The 13,868-nt window shown below is 25.1% G+C and overlaps 1 protein-coding gene across 19 annotated transcripts in view; it reads right to left on the reverse strand.

The window, feature by feature from the left end:
* LOC119682923 (glutamate-gated chloride channel) overlaps window positions 1–13,306 on the reverse strand; it is a 74,767-nt gene extending 61,461 nt beyond the window's left edge. For 16 of the 19 annotated variants that reach the window (XM_038096481.1, XM_038096480.1, XM_038096473.1 and 13 more), the window contains exons 1-2: window positions 13,072–13,306; window positions 4,781–5,182 (exon numbers count right to left, since the gene is read on the reverse strand). The gene's annotated coding sequence lies outside the window, so the exon portion shown is untranslated. Of the gene's footprint in view, window positions 1–4,780; window positions 5,183–13,052 lie in introns of all 19 variants that reach the window. The other 3 variants (XM_038096474.1, XM_038096476.1, XM_038096477.1) reach the window with 3 other exon arrangements.
* Between the last annotated feature and the right edge of the window lie 562 nt (window positions 13,307–13,868).

Genomic DNA, 13,868 nt, shown 5'->3' on the forward strand with positions numbered 1-13,868 from the left:
TGTATCAAACTTACTATTCTCACTACATGCAGATTAAAATAATATAGATTTCTCACAAAATTTTGTACATTGTTAATATATTCATTATGTGGACTCACGAAATTGCTGTTGCTGCCCTCAACCACCTCGCATAGATATAGTTTCGTTTAAAAATAACCGAGGTGGTTCGTTATTACCACACTCTCGACTTTACACCCTGACAGCACTTGGCTATACTGTAAATTCAAAATCTACTTTGTAACTCTTGAAGAAATTTGTATAGGGAATTTAGAAAATTAAGAAAATTAGTAGTTATAGATGGTGACTAATGGCAGACAACTTGAACACAATTTCAGGAAATATAGTATCATAAACGAGAGGATCTCCTATCTACTGTTGAAAGAGATATTAAGACACGCATATATGGTGGTAGTTATCAAATACACCGAAGTAGCCGAAACGCTGAACTTATCAATTTACGTATTGAATAGAAATGCATGAATAGTAATAGTAATTGATATAACCTAACACTTATCCACACTTATAAGGTAAAAATCATATCACAGAACAGTGTAGAAAAACGAAATTGATTAGGTTAGAGTTTCACAACTTTGTGATTTATCCAATCCTACGCACAGATATGTTTATTTATTTAGCGAAATTTTTATAGATATATATAATATAAGCAATTGAAAAAAATGTAGAGTTCTTGAACACACACATATTTAAATAAAGTTCTCTGCTTGAATTATAGAAACAGATAGTACATACTAAACACAATAATCACTACATATTATTTCCGTAGTACAATTTTTTTAAATTTATTGTGAGATTTTAATTCACAAAGTAAACTAAAAATAATTATTAATAATTTCTTAATTTTATTAATTATTCAAACAACAAAAAGTACTAAAATTATTAAAAAAAAGGTATTAAAAGTGAGTATAAAAGTATTTTGTTATAATACTAATAAAATCAGTTAAAATCTAGTATATAAAATTTATATATATAGCATATATATATTAGATATACACTCACTCGCATATATCGGCGTACTCCCCAAAAAATTTTAAAATCAATCTTGCAACTCAAATCGTTCGGCCATTTATTAATATTTTTTATCAATTCTTTTTTTAAGGTGTTCGCAGCAGATATTTAACATTATAAAGCAGCCCAAACTTATGTAGGGCTGCTCCGCTTTTCCTCTATATCAAAACTTTGCCCTTGATTCGAAACATGCAGAATTTAATTTCGTCGGAAAATATGACTTGATTCCAGAAGTTTAGGGGTTTTTAAATAAATTCATTAACAAAAGTTAAGCGCTTTTGCCTATTGACTTCTGAAATCATTGATTTCTTACGGGCGACTCCTTTTTTATGTAATGTGATTATTAATTACTTTTTGGATGGAGGAGTGGGTTCTTTCAACTAACGCACCAATTTCTTTATAAGATTTCCCATCTAAGAATGGTTTTATGATTATTTTTCACTCCTTAAAAGAAATTTTTTTTCCTTTACTCTCCATACTGTAATTCTCCGAAATGTGATGAAAAAACTCAGTTTAACAGTGCAATACTAATTGCTTAGACAACATATGTAAAATCGACGAAAAAATAACCTAACGGTAATCGCAAAATCTTGCATTCCATGTAAATTCAACCAGCTGTACGCAGACTTTTGAGTGTATCATTTTTGTAGTGTTAATTTTAAAATTAAAAATGAAATAAAAGACATTTTTAAAAAATTTTGGAAAAAATATATCATTGAAGACAATAAATTATAGTTATGCTTTAAAAAAAGAATTGATTAAAAATATTAATAAATGGTCGAACAATTTGAGTTGAGAGATTGATTTTAAAATTTTTTTGGGGTGTACGCAGATATATGCGAATGAGTGAATATAGGATTTAATACACTGTTCATCAATATCTTTGTTTGGATATGTTTTCATTGAATTTTAGATAGGAAATTATATTATAACAAGACGTGGATTGCACCTATTTACAGCTTGTAACATATCATCTATTTGAATAAGCAAAAAGTATTAACCAGACTTTCTCGTAACGATTAATAACTATAAAATGTCTCGGGAAATATGTCTGAGTTGTTACTAACTAATGTATATTCTGTTGGAATTTGCACAGTAACGATGTACAGTTATGTACTTGTTTCCACTTAAAGTTATAAGCTTAATTTATTAATTGATAATTAATTATTTATAACAATAATATTGTATTTTAGTATAATTTTAGTAGTTTAGTATTTTAGGTAACAGCACTAGAAATATAAAGCTATGATAAACATATGATGCTAATATATTAACATATAATATGATTTATGATTTATAATTCTAAGTATGGTTAAAGTATTCTATAGAAATCTACTGTCTGAAATATAGTTTGTCTCAAAATTTTAATATAAAATAATAACAGATATCTTTTTTCAAGGCAGCTCTTCCGCTAGACATTATTATATATATTTAGTAATGTAAAGTTTATACAAATATATTATAATAAATAGGTTAAAGCCTTTAGGAACTGTTTTAATAAATCGTGACTGGCGTTTCGTCGCACTTTAATGCTTGACTTTAATATTAATAATAAAAACAACTACGAAAGCCTTTAAATTACTTTTTTATTTAATCATTTACCATATTAAAGTAAACCTTTTCACTATATCCTCACAAGCGTTCTATACTAAACTTAAGTACCTTAGAGTTTCAAATGAGAATCGAATTAGCTTATTAGCAACGATATGCGTTACATGTATTAACAATTTATTGTAAAAACCCAATGACTTAATTAAAATGAATTCTAATTTATATTGTGTTTTAATGTTAAATAAAAAAATGCAAAATAATTTGGAATTTTAACAACCAATAATATTAAAAAGAAAATTAAAAAATGGTTAAAGTACTTTATTGCATTTATGTTGCTGTCACTCTAATTAATTGCAAAAATTGTGAGACTATATTTATAGTAAATCGCAATTAATTATATATAATTGTAGTTAATAGAATAAGCAAAAATAAAGTGCTTACTACTAACACGAATATCGACGAAAGATAAATAAAGCAAGAGTGCTATATAATGGCACCAAGAACGAACTTTAATCAAGTTATACTTGATAAAAGTTAATAAGTTGGGCAATTTTCACGTCTACTCTTTAATAATAATAATAATCAACTTATACTTAGTTCTCGCAAAATTAATGATGAGAATCTTTTCAATGTTAAAACAGCTGATAAATTGTAGTTTAATAATTAAATCTGTCACAAACTAATTAAGAAAAGTTATATGGCTTAAATTTCTGTACTTATCTATATAAATGGAACCAATTAAAGACAGGCAATGATGATAATTACTATTATTGCTAATTTCAACATTTATCACAGGGTGAAATGGTTCAATAAATTTTTACTGTTAGCAATTAATGTCATCGAAGCAAGAAATTGAAAAATATGATCATACGAACGTAAAAATTATTTGGTTATACTATATAAATCGAAGTCAACAAACACACACGCTTTTTAAAGACCAAAAAAAATTGACAATTTTTGATCATTTCACACTGTCCTGACATTTCACTGTCGTAATGTCAACTTGAAAGTAGAACTGTAAAAATTATTGGTAATACTTGGATTAAAATAATTGTTTCTAAAATAAAGAAAAATGTTTTCATTTCCAACAAAATACACATAAATACTTTCAGCAATTAATAGTTTTTATTGATCCTAATCCGACCTAAAAAATATGTAGAAACATTTCCATAAAATATTATAGAAACTCCATTGAAGAAACTACGAAACTACTTTTAAAATTTTCTTACTATCTATACAACAATACACATTAAAAACAAAACAAATCGTTTTGCTCTATAAACACAAAAATACACTATTTTCGAAAAATGATCGTTACAAAAGTTCATTACCTTCGTGAAAAGAACACTAAAGAGAACATTCAAAATTTGAAATGAGATTTTGGAAACAGTACACTATAATTTAAGAGCTTGTGTTAATAAACACAAATGCTTAAATTTTTTTGAAGTGTTTCGAACTTTATTTAGTGTAGTGTTCGTGTAGTGTACAAGACAGTACACTATGTTTGGTACTTTACATTTTCGTTTACTGCTTCTGACAGTTGCATATATTATTTTATTTTACATATTCACTTTTCTTGTAAGGTTGCTAATTTATCAATATATTTTGAACAACTGTAAATCAATTGCTTAATGAATCCATCGCTTCTGAAAAATCCAAAATACGTCATTGACCTTTGATTTGCCCTAAATAATATATAACTGCCCAATGTTACTCTTTAGCATATTTATTTAGTTGTACGTATATGTCTGAAAATCACATTATACAAGATTAAATTTTCTTTTTTGATTTTTCAATGGCATTAAATTAATTTAGAGCTGCTGAACTAAAATCTGCAACCCGTTCTGGATCTCTGGCAATAATGGGTTAAAATTAAAAATTAAATTTTTAATCGCTTATTAAAAAAATTTTTATTTTAATAGATTTGAATAATGTGTCTACAGTACATTGACTACGAATAAATAGATAAATATTTTTGCCTTAGACGTCTTTTTCCAACAATTTAAACTTTTGTGTATTTTAATTAAATATGAATTATTTACTTAAATAATTTAACAGTGACTTAATTTTTAAATAAGTGACAAAAGAAAATCATTTTTTAATCCTTAGGTTTCTCATAATGATTTCACTTTACGAGAAGATTATATATAAACAAATTAGTTCAAGAACGTTTCGTGCATAACAATTGTGCAAATTAACTCACCTTAATTAAATATGATTCAGTAGATTTAGTAGTTTTTACCCTAGTTTCCTTTGTAGTTAGTCGTTTTCAAGTTGCTCTATTGTTTAGAATAATTTGTCTTAATAACTGTGATGTTGTAAACTGCGATGTTCTGGTTGTTTTTATTATTATTGTTATAATTGTTTTGTTATGGTTTTAGTGTGTTATTATGACAGCACGGCATTACAGAACAAAAATTTAGATTGTGTCTTTATTTTTAGTATAAATTTTTTCTATTTACACAACCTGCATCATAGTTGTGAAAGTGTATGAAAGAGGCAAGTATTAAGTCAACATTTAGGCTAATTTTTTCTTTGTGGAATATATATACATATACACATATATGTATATTTATTTTACTTAAATTTTATTTGGCATTCGATTCTGTAAGTTAAAAAGAGAATATAAATACATAGAAATGGATAATAATTAATAATGCTATAAATATTAAACTACAATTTAAAAATTAAGAATATATGTTTTAAGGTTTATGGTTTTATTATATTAAACTATTCAGTAATAATAATGTATTGTATAATATATAGAGAACTTAAATTACACTAACAAATTTTTTCGATTTTTCAAAAAAAAATGTTTAACGAAATATTACTACATATAATAATATTATAGTAATAGTTATTAATTATATTAGCTATTAATTATTATTAATATATTATAGGTTTTGCAAGATTTCTAGTCTATTATATTTTATTTTTTTTGTAAAGAACATTTATCACAAACTAAAAACACTTTTTTCTAATTAAAATTTCAAAAAAATGTGAACTTTGTTTCAAAATAAAATTATACAAATAATTTCCTATTGATTCAGAGTTTTAAAATAAAAAAAGACTCAATTAAACTGTAAACAACTACAAACTGCCATAACTTTAAAACTGGTGACAGCTCTTTAAGTTTGAATAAGTTGATATATTTAAAACTTTGTTTTAAAAAAAAAAGTTGTCCATGACAAATTCAATCTTTAAGGCATTAAGTCTAAATTTTTGGAGTAGAAAACCGCAACGCACTATTGTTCAAAGTTTATCTTAATGTGGTCGACCTTAATGTGAATTACACCTTAATGTAGATAACATCTTGTTGTGTGGATAATATGGTAGACACGTAATATGGAAGACACGTATATGTAGATAAGCCTTTATGTAGTTAACACCTTTATGTGGATTACAGCTTAATGAGGATTACAGCTTAATGTGAATAACTGCTTAATATGGATAACGAAAATATATCGAACCATAGAACGTTCTAACAAAACGGATAGGATTTAGTGACAAGGGCTTTAAAAGTTATGCCTCAGTTCGAATGAAATATTCGTTGTAGTGAAAGAGATCTGGCTGTTTATCTAATTATATATAATAGCTATGTGAATGCTTAAAAATGAGCTCAAACTGAACCTTTAAAGCTTCATGACAAAACTAATATTCTGCCAATGGTTAAAAACAAAAGTACCTAAACTCCATAAAATGAAAGAAGAAAGCAAGAAGCGCTTGCACAAATACAGTTAATTACCAATTTTTATTAACTTTATTTTTTAAATTGATAATAAAATTGTAATTTCATTTAGACCAGAATGTTTATGAAGTTAGCAATAGAATTTTTTATATTCAAACAAAATTATTAAAAACGATTATATTTCTAAAGCTAAGCATTTTACAAGTAGGTTTTTTTTTGGTGCAAAGGATAGCCATTTTCGATTTTTAAGAAAAATATATATTGTTTAAGAAAAAATTATATTGTCAATATGTGATGTCATATGGCGTATTAAAAAATTTAGTCCCTAAAATAATGATTTTACGAAGAGGTCCTTTTTTGGGTGCAAAGTGTGCAACGCCATTTTCGATTATCAAAAAGTAGTGCTGTTTTCATATATGTCATATAAAACGATTATAGTCTTGGTAATACGAATTTTACAAAACGATCCTATATTTTGTGCTAAGTTAACACCGTCGTTTTGGATTTTCAATTAAAGAAATTGTGCTATAGCATGCCCAAATCATGCTACAATGTCTCACATTTACGGTTATCAAAAGCACATACGCTTGATTTTTCGAAGTGCGGTATTTTACCAGCGAGCGTCAACGGAGAAAGTGAAGAACAAGTGGGAATTTCGTAGGTTCACATTCTTGAACTATGACAATCGTTCGTGCGCTAGAGATACAGACAAGCTTAGTAAAAATTCAAATATTAAATTCAAAAAAATTCTTTGTAATTTAATATGTTTTTTTTAACAGAATTCAATTTCAAATTAAAAAAGACAATTGTATGAAAATTTGCTGTTCAATTGGGTCGAAATTTTCTATGATATTTTTTCTAAATTTTAAAAAATTATTTAGAAAACTATTTTGTTTACTTAATTGTCATCATTAATATTATATTAAATTAACGATTTTTGATATATATATACATATATTTTTATATTTTTTCGTTGGTAATATAATTTATATTATTACTAAGTTTTTATTTTTATCACTATTAATTTATCAGTTTTTGTTACAGGTTTCTTAACTTATTTTTACAATTTAATATTAAACATTTTTATTATAAGTTATTAGTGGGTTATTAGTCGTCAATAGCTGATCAGATTTTGAGGCCACTTGAAGAAAATAATATTTATCAAGCATTTGTTATCGATAAAGTATAAATTTCCGGGTTTTTTTTGACGAATTTCCGTTCGCTCAATAATGTCATATAAATTGGTCTATAATTTTTATTTGTATCGTTTTATATATATATTATTTTTTCTTCTTTTTTTATTGCATCTTTTTTTTGTATCTTTTTCTTATTATTTATATATTTTGGGTCTTAATTTCATCTGAACTTGCCACTTAAGCAAAACAATTATTTAATTTCTTCCTCCTAAATTTTTTAATTCCTTCTTCCTGTTCTTTCTTTTAATTTTTTTCTTTTCTACATATTTTTTTCTTTATATTTTGGTTCAAGTTTTATTTTTCTTTTCTTTATTTTTCCCTATATTTGTCCTTTATGTATAGACCAGAATAGCAATTACATTTTTTTTGAATGTCCGTTGACTCAAATCGGGTATAATAGTTAGTCGTATACGACTCCTCTAATTTAGTTTAACTACAATATTATTGTTGTTTTTTGTTTTCGTTTTTCTTTTGTTATTTCCTCTCCTTTTTATTGCATACTCTCAGTTTATTTTTAGACCTAAAATTTTTTTTCTATACTATTTGCTTTTATTCACCCACTCTCAGTTTCCCTATCAAAAGATTTGTTGAATTTCTGAATTTTGAGGCTGTGGCTGTGTTGAATTACGGCCGATTATATGCGAGCATAAATAAAAGTTTTTTTTCTTTATGAAGAAAACTTTAACCAGTTGTAGACATAAAACAATAAAAAAAAAAAACGTTTAAGACATACTTTAAATACAACAAAAATTTATTTTAAAAATATATTTATGTAAATTTGAATCAAACTTTAATTTAAAATTTATTTAAATTATTTTTTACTTGACTATTAAAATTATTATAAAGTAAACATATAAGTATAAATAAATTAATCTAATTAGAAATTTTATATACATGACATTGATAATATTATGATTTACAAACCTATAATAATATATTATATTATTCATATTCAATTTTCAATGATAATTTAAATTAACATTAAAAAAATAAATATACAAATATGAAAAAATTGATATAATCAGAACATTATATATTTAATATTATTAATTTAAATTATTCATACACACGTAATAATATATTATTCATATTCACAAGCATATTTTATTAAAATATGAAGTAATAATATAACTATATGAACATACAGTCATTAAAATTTATCGATGTGAGGTAGAATTAAAATAAATTAAAATAAATAAATAATAAATAAAACATAAATAAAATAAAATAAATAATATTTTCAACATTATGTACAAGAGCAATTAAATCAGGCATTTATAATAATTTTATGCCTGAATAAAATATACCATATAAAAAAATATACTTTTTTATTAATATGTACTGCATACAAATAGTTACATTGCTAATCAATAATTGGCTTCTCTGATTCCTTAATTGAGTTTCTTTCTAATCAATGCATCCTACAAACATTGATATCATCGTTTGATATCAATGACTAGCTCACAAAATTTTAATTTTCAATAATTCACTTAAATCTTTTACTAATTTCCACTATTTATTTAAATAAATGTTTTTTTACAAACTTCTATTGTACACAAAACAACATAGTTTTTGCTGCAAATTTGTAAATTTTTTTTGTACATATTTTTTGCATTTTCATTGCAGTTTTTTGTTCTTTTATGCTACTTAACTGAACTTAATCTTAATCAATGAACAAACAATGAATTCACTATTACAAGTAATGAGCTCGGTAAACGAGAAGTGGAGTAACAGTATAACATGGAATTTGACTATATTTATATGCTATCAAATTTCTTATGAATTGAAGAAAGCTCACTTTAGCATTGGCAATATTCTGCAATTGCTTATATTTACACCAATTAGATCGTAGCATTTTGATTGGTTTATTTTAAAAATATAAACAAAATTATTTAGACATAGGGACATAATTATATTAATAATATATAAAAAAAAGTTACTTGAAATTTAATCAAAAGTTTTTGGTAATGTTACGTAAAAGAGCAAAAGTATTTAAAAAAAATTGTATCTATTAGTTAGCTGAGGCAATTTTATTTCACATGTCGATAGAATTAGGTGTGCTTACAGTTTAGAGTAATCGAAAGCATTTTTAATAATAATAAGACTCTAACAAGGGTAATAAGTTAATGATTGAAAATATACGAAAATTAATTTTTCATTACGCTTAAAAATTTCGTTACAAGATCTATTGAAATCTATATTGCAAACGTCATATATTTTTGTTTCTGTTCGATATATTATTTGAATATGTCTTAAAATATTAAAAGATTTACAATAACTATGTATACAATCCCACTAAACACTGTTTAAACATAAAACAGTATTTTGATATAGTCTAAATTCGCCAACTCTAATTTGGTATATATGAAAAAAGTCTCAAAGAATGTACCGACGAAACTAAATAAAGATATTAATACTAGAAAAGTCATTGCTAATAACGATGAAAGTGCGAAATCAGCTAATAAAATAGTGCAAGATAATTAAATGCACAGATTAAGGAGTTATTGTAAGTTGAAATGAGTGAACGTTTTTCTAACGACTATTTTAAAGAATAGGAGCAAGGCAATTATAGAATTTGTTCTGCTGAAGTTTAGAATCAATAACAACTATTAACGAATTTCATAAACAAAAGTCGCCCTACTGGCATAACGAGTAGATCCGTGCCTTACTAATCTTTTCTAAAAAAGATATCTCGTCTTTGGCGATCGACAAAGAAATTAGAAAACACAGACGATTTTTCATAGAATGATTATAAAAAATGTTATGTAAGAAAAAACCTTCAACTTCGTGTACATAAATTTATACACATAAAACTTTCTGATTTTACGAATAAATGTTTTATGGATAAATGTCGATATTTGCAATAAATCAGATTATAATCAATGTAATGAATACCATTTAACGACATATATTGCAAAATTTAATTTAAAAAATTGACTATATATTCCATTTCTCTCTCACTTCTCTTTCACTTATCTCTATCATTTATTTCGTTTAACGACAAAATATATATTTGAAAAAGCATTCCACACGTAAAACGGATTCTTACTGTAGCTTATAGACTACAGCGAAAAGAATTCGCTATTTCGATATTGATTAAAATATGATATAATTTTAATATAATATTTATGACAAAACTACATTTGCGAAGCGAAAAAGGAGCAGTCATTCTGGTTTTCTCCAGTCAAAGATATTATAAATCTATAAGGTAATTAATGCTAAAATTATTTTAAACTTAAAAAGAAAACAAAAACCTACACTAAGCCATTAAGAAGCCACTATAAACTCAAATCGAGTACTATCTAAGGAAGGCAGATTATGATAATATTCAATCTTTTTCGACACTATCATGAATATTAGGAAGATTATGTTCTCGGCACAGAACATACTACAGCTAAACATAACTCCAATTTTTAAGAGTTTGGGTTTTTAATCCTTGACGACTTCGAAAGCATTGAACTTACAAGATAAGTTAGATTGCAAAACTGTACAAACTATATTTTTAAATTGTAGTGAATTTATGTGCTAACGCATATATATCTAATAATAGATAACTTAAAGGATTTTTAAATCAAAACTTTGATTCAAGCAGTCGAACCACTACTATTATTGATACAATACCACTATTAACCACATTCATTTTAAGTTTCATTATTGGATTCAAAATAGTGTTTGCATATTTTCTATAATTTTATTATATTAATATTGTGCTAGAAGTGCCTTATTTACGAAATTTATTAAAGTTTAATATATAATTTACTAAATTATTGAAATTGACAAAGTCTTGTATACATATTAATTACAAATTTTCTTAACTCCAAAAATTGCAATAAATGGAAAATAAAGCAATATTTCTATAAAAAAGTGAAAATGATGCCAAATATAAAATTAAAATAAAAATATAAATATGTAAAATAAAAGTATGTAAAAAAAAGATTTACTTTTATAAATAATATATTTTATTAATAATTCAAGAAATTCAAGAGTGCATTTCATACAAAGAGCTTTACATTGAACAATAATTTAGAACACGTTTCAATATGTGTCATATAAATTATTTTTATTTTAGTGCTTGGGGTATTTCCTAACGAAATATTATATATCGAAGGAAATATTATTTTTCTGTATTAAAAACTACACGGATATTAATATATATTTTCAATATTAACAAAGTTTTAAGGTGCCAAAAAAATTTTGAAAAAACATGCAGTTAGAAAACTTACAATATTTTAAGAACGGATCATTATATATTGATTTTTAGTTCCATAAATATGTATTAACCTAATATTTAACGCTTCTATGCTTGAAAATAAGTTGGGTGATTCGAAATTAAGTTTTTAAAAAACTGTTGACCATTTTTATGAAAAAATAAATTTTTTTTTAAATTTTTGTAATTTTTTTATGTATTTTGTTTAAATCTTTTGGTAAAAATTTCTTTGGTAAAAATTTTTAATGCCTTATATTTTTAAATTTATTTTTGTTAGAAACATGGTCACATGAAGTTTTGAGAATTTGTATTTTAGATCAATTTTTAAATGGACATATCTCAGGCTCTATAAATGATAGAGATAAAATTTTTTGCATTATCAAAATAATTGATTAAAATAAGTGATATTATTGAAATAACTTATACTTGGTTATTAATAATTAATAATCGTTAATTTATGTTATTCCATTAGAAAATTTTAATAATCTTAATCGTAACGTAACAAATACTTAATTAATAAAACAATAAAAAATGATTAAAATTTGTACGTAATTAATAGTAATAAATTAAAAAAAAATACCTCGTATAAAACGTTAACTTTTATTATAAATAGTGCATTATAGTTCTCATATGTAAGTATGAGATAAAGTTAAAATAAAGGGCAACTATATCTACCTTTTCAAATTTGAAATAAAACAAATCTAAACAGATGGTTGACCTGGTGCTCCATATACTCATTTATTCTGAGTTCTGTTTTCAGAGAGGTGAATAAACAATTATTTTCAATTAACTATTACTACTAAACTTACTTCAATTGCTATTTGAAAATTATTCATTTAAATTGTTTACAAATTCAACAATACTTTATTCCAAAACTATATTTAACAAAAATAATTGAACGTTATAATTAAATTAGATTTATTTATTTTCTTGTTATTTTTCACAAATTTAAATAAATAAATTTTTTTTCACATATATAATCCATTTATTTGTTGATAAATTGTTTTTAACTTTTTTATTATTTATTTATAAATAAAACTTGAATTTCCAGTACATCGTATATTGAGCTCTCAATGCGTAATAAACTTTGCAGCAGACACAATTTCTTTACAAGCCCAACAGGATTTTACAATACCAATGTAAAACACACGAAAGTATGCAATAAAAATCAAAGACTTTTTCAAATAGCAACAACAACGTTTATACGATTCCCGAATTTTTTGTTACATTGCCGCTTATTTGTTTTTGCATCTGCACGTTGTTTCCTACTTGATTTTGACTTGTGCCTATTTTGGTCTCATAAAAGTATTAGTATTACTATGCAACTGCGTGTGTATTTGTATGGTTAAAATAAAATTACAACTTATAACATACTCATACATACACTTTATACTTGTGCTCACTTTTTTGCGTGTGTGTATGTAAATTTTTGTCTGCAAACAGGATCAGGGTGTGGTGAATAAATTTTGTGTACCAATTGTAATAGCAGCACAAGAAGAGCAATCACAGTAGCAGTAACAGAAGCTTTTTTCCAACATTGGTATACTACCTTTTTCTGGTAACACAGAGATATATGTGTATGTGTATGTGCTTACTTAATTTTTTTGTTAGGTCTGATATGTGAAAATTAGTTAAAAATCTTATTGTTCAGCATTTTTAATACTTTTCTATGAACCACATTATTTTTCAAAAATGTTCTTAAATTTGACACATTTTTTTATTGAGCATTTTTAATTTTAATTATTTTATATTAATATTGGTTTTAATATAATTTTCATTTAAATTATTTGAATTTTGTATATGTCACATTTGCTAACACTTTGCAGTATATATTTTTTTTTTGTCTTTTATGCGTTTTCACATTATCCGCAGAACAACCGTACACGTCAACTGTCTCCACCTGACTGAAAATCGATGGAAAAAGTCTTTTATTGAGCGCACACAAGAGTAAAATTATTATGGATGCTGGGGCGAGTACTAAATTAGTACTAATGCGCTCTAAATGTTACACATACGCTCTGTTGTGCAGTTGAGCAACACATATTGTGTTGAGTCCTGTTCAATTGGTTTACGTGTATATAAACAATAACAACAGTTGTTACCGTAGAGTAAAGAAATACCCTATGCGCTCTTTCTCTCACTTGCATTAGCATGGCATATGGTGCTGGTGCTGGCGCTGTGCTTAATTTTGTTAACAGTT

The sequence above is a fragment of the Teleopsis dalmanni genome, chromosome 2 (assembly GCF_002237135.1).
Source record: "Teleopsis dalmanni isolate 2A chromosome 2, ASM223713v2, whole genome shotgun sequence".
NCBI classification, from domain to species: Eukaryota; Metazoa; Arthropoda; class Insecta; order Diptera; family Diopsidae; genus Teleopsis; species Teleopsis dalmanni.